This window comes from Lygodium microphyllum, chromosome 1 (genome assembly GCF_053477565.2).
Source record: "Lygodium microphyllum isolate KBCC chromosome 1, Lygodium_microphyllum_v1.1.10, whole genome shotgun sequence".
Lineage (NCBI taxonomy): Eukaryota > Viridiplantae > Streptophyta > Polypodiopsida > Schizaeales > Lygodiaceae > Lygodium > Lygodium microphyllum.
In genome coordinates this window covers 38590496-38596178 of record NC_141135.1, presented here as the reverse complement: position 1 = coordinate 38596178, position 5683 = coordinate 38590496, and the positions used below count along the sequence as shown (strand labels likewise).

The following is a 5683-nucleotide window of genomic DNA, read 5'->3' as shown; positions in this document are numbered from 1 at the left end:
ATAGTGGCATTTGAGTTTTGATCATTGAAAAAGAACTCGATCTCCAATAAGTAAGGAGCTTAAACCTTGTTTTGGTTTTGAATTTCCATAATGCATACAAACTTGTATGCCAATATTTGGTCATGTGTATAGGCTCGAAGGAAGCTCGATGCACAAGGCTAAGCAATAAGCGGATAATGTAAAGTTTTCTTGATCATTAACTCTTGTAGTTCACTAGGATTAAAGGGTCCCAAGCACTTAACTGCACATTGTTTCTAAGCACGCACATTAGGGCTTCATATACCCCTACTTCACAAGTTACTTCCATGCCAAGGGGAAGATGCACTAATTGCAACTTTTTTATGCACTTGTTCGAAGGCATTCATCTTTTCCTTAGTGAACATCGTGTACCTGATACATATATACATACATACATATGTGTATATATGCTTGTTTTTGGTATGTATGAGGTTGCTTGCATATATATAGATTATTGGTATGTAAATAGGGGCTCTGGAGGAGTGAGGCCAATTCAAAAAAAGCCAAACAATAGAAAGAGAGAGGAGGCAAATTTGAGCAAGATTTAGGTAGAGGACGCTATTTTAAATGGTCAAAATTGGAGGTTCGAAATTGCGCAAAACTTGCGCGATGAGGGGAGGACGCCGAGATCACAAATAGAAGAGGATCAAAGTAGTTTCCAGGATGTAGAAGGACTCAGGATGATCGAGATGAAGAAGATGATGCTGAGGAGGAGGACAAGGGAGAGGGAGAGGAGAAAGATACCTTACCTGAGTAGAGACTAGATGGAGAAAGGAAAACGAGGAGGAGACTTGAGGTGTTTGTGACAATGTGGATACAGAGGTATGCTTTTTTGGAATTCTTTGCTCTCACAGTCATGCTGCGAATGCATTAAAGGATGATGTGAGGACAATGTTTCAGATTGTTGAAGTGGTCAAAATACGCTGAGAACAAATGGAGTGTCAAAATGAGGTTATGCTTTTCTGGAATTCTCTGCTTACAGTCATGCTACGAATGCATTCAAACGATTAGTAGACATGATACTCTCTTTGGTACTAACTAGTTTTTCATCATTCTCATAGGTAGTTGCAGGAGAAAGTCAGTAATAGGTTCATGTGTCAGGCATGAGAGAGGTGAAGGGAATCAGCAATGTCTAAATGGAAGAGGGATGGTATTGATCTTCTTCTTTTAAAGGTGACTTTAATACTAATCTTGCTACAATGAAAACTCCTTTTGGGACTGCAATGAAAAGAAAGAGGGGAGATTCTCTGTGATGCTGAGAGAGCTAGCAAGAGTGGAGAAGATCATGGAGCCTCAAACCATGAAGGAATGAAGGGGAGAAGTGTTTTTACAGGTCATTGTGTCTACAATAGGAATCCCTCCCATTTTGTTTTTGATGTTAATGACCATGGGAGTCTTCTATAGCATGTACTCCATCGGTTAATACCAAGGTTACCCTCGAAAGAACTATAGTTTATCATTAAAAGCAAGATTCAGAGATCAATGATTTGGAAGAAGAAAGGATAAAGAAGTAGTATGCAAATCTCATGCTTACAGAAAAAAAGACAACAAAAGCATTGAAAGGAGGAGCAGTTGTATAACAAGAGCAAGAAGGATGTCACATGTATAGAAGAGGGCTGGCATATTCTTCATGGAGATCTTTTTAGGGTAGGCATGCAAGTTATCTATGTCATCCATCAGAGATCTGTTGGGGTAGAAACAAAGTGGACAACTAACTTGCTAGATTCCAAGGATGGTTGCATAAAACACTAGAGGATCCAACTTTGAAGGAGTGAGACCTCAATTTATTCTTAGAGAGGGGCTGCCAGAATCTATGCATCTCCTCAGAGGTACTAGCACATATGCTCTGGTCACGAGGGGAGTATTGAAACAATTTAAAGAAGAAGAGAAAGCTTGCAAAGCTTTTCTAGAACAATCCTATTGTTGGTTCAATGCTATTGAGGAGCCATCCATGAAAGCTTGACCCTTACTACAACTAAAAGATCAATTTCATTGTGACTTTTTATCATGTTGCTATTGTGTGGGACACTAACTTCTTTATAACATGAAAGCAGATGGTTGTTTAGGTGTCTAGAATGACTACCATGTGATGCCACAAAATTGATGGAAGCAGCTACTAGAAGATCATCTATGCAGAGGATCAGCTTGACATTATGGGCATTCTGTAAACAACCTTGACCAACACGAGGATTACAAAAATCATCCTTTGTCCTCCATTAACTTCAATGTGGTGGCATACAAGTTTCTTCCCAAGGAGGTTTGCCATCAATCTATTATGAGGTGCAATCCACAGTGAGCTATGGGCTTATATTATGAAGTTTCTTTTAGTTTATGTTTATGGTAGTTCTAAATATCTTGAAAGTTCTTGCATTATGTTTGGTATAATAATGAGCATGATGTTTGGTATAATTATGTTTGGTATAATAATGAGCATGGAGCAACCCTATGGGACTGCACATTGGAGGGTCTGAAAACATAGGTATAGCATCAAGCTTGTAATTTACCAATGATGTAGCTCTATTTATTTGCTAACAGATGCTTTAAGTTATCATCGAGTAATTGTATAGAGCATGCTTTGGGAGGATTGAGAATGCCAGTATAGCCTCTTAGACCTCCAATGCGGGTTCAATGGTAAGTGATGATTGGAAATAATATCCATGAACAAGGAACAATAGCCGAACACACAAGTCCCTTAGTATGAAGAGCGAGCTATCCACCTAGAGTAGCCAAATTAAGTCCAAGCACAAGTCAGAACTCAACTAGTAGGAAGAACTTTTAAGCAATAGTATCCTAGCAGCAAGGAAGTAAAATACAAGTGGAGTGCATATGACTAGTGCATGCTTGAACTGAACCTCAAAACTTTGAGGATTTGTAATTTTATTTGCAAAAAGCAAGAAGAGGGCTACATGGAGGACGAGCAAGTCCTTATGTCTAAGGGATCAATGTATGACATGGTAAGGCGTAGTCTATTATACAAGCTTCTAAATATTCTTGTCTAGTGGTGGTTGTAAAATTGTTATCAGGCAATGTGTGAATGGGGATCCATGGCATGAGATCCAATGTCATAGTAAGAAAGTATTAACAACAGGCTTGCAGTTGTTCTGAAGAGCGAAAAGTACACTCTGGGATATAAAGCTGCATTGAAGTCATTGCGTGGTGGCAAGGATACATATCTATTAAGTTGCACTTCAAGGTTTGATTGGTACTTTGCTTTGCTACATGGTAAACATTTTTTATATGCAAGTAAATTGATCATTATTGCAAACAATTGCCCACCTTTGAGAAAGTCAAAAATTGAGTATTGTGGGATGCTTTCAAAGAGTGGCATGCATCATTATACTGGAAGTGAGTTTAAACCTACCGTTTCATATTTTAACAAAATTTTTAGAGTAGCTTCTTTGATTCTCATAGACTCACTCTGTATGTGCTATATGCAGACAATGTAGATCTTGGCACTACTTGTGGAAGGTATTATAGAGTGTGCTGTCTTAGCATCAATGATATTGGTAAGTCATACTCTTTTACATAATCATTGATGGAAACTTATACAGCTTACCATTTCATACATACGTGTAAATCTATCGTGATCAAGCTCCTGATAGTTACTTGGTTATTGATGATCTCAGGTGATTCTGATATTATCAAGACAATGCCAACAGAATAGGGGGGTATACTTCTTGAACAAGCTTGAGAAAGCAAACCGTGTAGGCAATTTCAAGCATTAGCCAAGCCTTAATTTTTGAATTTTAGGATTTGAAAATTTTCCAGGATATGATTAAGTTTAATTTTGAAATTGAGCATTCTTGTTTTTGAATGTGGAGTTTATTTTGTTGGACGTATAGCAGAATATCTACTTTTACTTATGTTAGTCCTTTTGTGTGTATATCCGTGGCTAATATTTTTTATGGCAGGGCATGACTATAAGGGATCAAAAATTAGACTTTCTCAAGTCTGGCATATAAAGTCAAACTCAAAAGAGGCTACACCTTCAAGCAAGTATGGAAAGTTTTACAATGGCAAGTGCTATATAGTCTTGTACTCTCATCCAAGAGAACAAAGAGGAACATCTTGTATTTTCTTAGTTGAGAAACCATAGCACTTTTGTAATCAAACATGTTTTGTCTGGGGTGCAATGTTGTGTATATGCGATTATCTTCCTTTTTCACAATTGCGAACCTGTGTATTGGCAGGAGACCCTTTCTTCAACAACACAATATGCCAATGGAATTGCAAGTCCCATGCTCGAATTCGCAGTTCAGGTAATGCCTTTTGTTAGAATATAGTGCTTCTAGGTTGTCTTGTCACTGTAATTGTGTAATTATCACTATAATTGTGGTGGAAAATTGAAAGTTTTAGTAAAAAAAACAAGCTTGAACAAATTGAATGTCTGCCATGCTACCAACCAACCATCATAGTTGTATTTTTTCTGTCTAGACAGCCACACAATTGGGTGGCATCATTCTTGAATCATAGATGGACTACTCTTGTGTTTAGGATCTGTCTTGGATACAACACATTCTCAGAGATGCTTCAAAAGCTCAATTTCCCCAATCCTTGCGATGAGAAGACCATAGGCTCATATCATTCTTATTTATCTATACACACTTCTCTCATCAAGCATTTGTCATATATTGTTATTGCACGTGTATGTATTGCATGCACATGATGTGCTTTGTAGGAATGGTAGAGAAAATAATTTAAGATGAATTAAATGCAAAAGATGTAATGATAACCCACTGCTATCACAATAGGACAACTCCAAGATAAATATTGCAATTAAGAGAGCCCTAAGGTAGTACTAGGATGGTCAAGATGTGTATTTTGATACTTCTACTTCAATTTTTATAATTAAAGACCACAAGGTTGGCTCTACGATAGAGTTGAGCAACTAGCTTACTAGCATGTGTGCATTCTACATCTAGTGTCTCTATTTGGAATTTTTTCAAAACCCTAGCTTTATTCATAAAATTCTAAATTTTACCGTTGGATGTTATATATCATGAAGATATTTTGCAAAGCTTCATCATCACTAAAAAGCTAAACTCTTTTATGAACCTTCAAGAGCTAGTTGTGATCAATTCTATGATAAAAATAGTGTTTTGTATTTATTACATAAGGATTTGCTAATTTCTTTTCTTTAAAAAATAAATTTACAGTAAGGCATTTATAAATTATGGTAAGAAGTTTAAAAAAACACAAAAAAGGTTACATAGGGATATATAAAACATGCCATGAACGCACGTCATATATAGGATTTATACATAGTGACCCCCTCGAGGGTAGGATGTCAATGTCCACTTGTATTGGCTCTGAGTGTGACTACACTCTACTCTGGGTAGTGGTGCTCAGATTTGATTGCAACAAGCCATCAAAAGTGCACAAAATTTTTATAATATGTTAGATAAAAAAATATCTGCATATGCAATGGTAATGGTGCTTAGATTTGATTACAAGAAGCCATCAAAAGTGCACAAATATGTTATAATATGTTAGATAGAGAAACATCTGCATACGCATGTGCATATTCAAACGCTACATCGGCATTAGTAGGAAAGAGAAAGTTCAATGCTGCATCATTTAAAGAGAAAAATGCTAAAAATCCCAAAGGGACTAGAGGGGTACCCTCAAGTGAAGAGCTTGTAAAAGTGCATAAGGAAAAGTTATA

The 5683-nt window shown here is 36.9% G+C and overlaps 1 pseudogene; it reads left to right on the top strand.

The window, feature by feature from the left end:
* Nucleotides 1-1544: 1544 nt before the first annotated feature.
* Nucleotides 1545-3682, top strand: LOC148041012 (large ribosomal subunit protein eL30-like; annotated as a pseudogene).
* Nucleotides 3683-5683: the final 2001 nt, after the last annotated feature.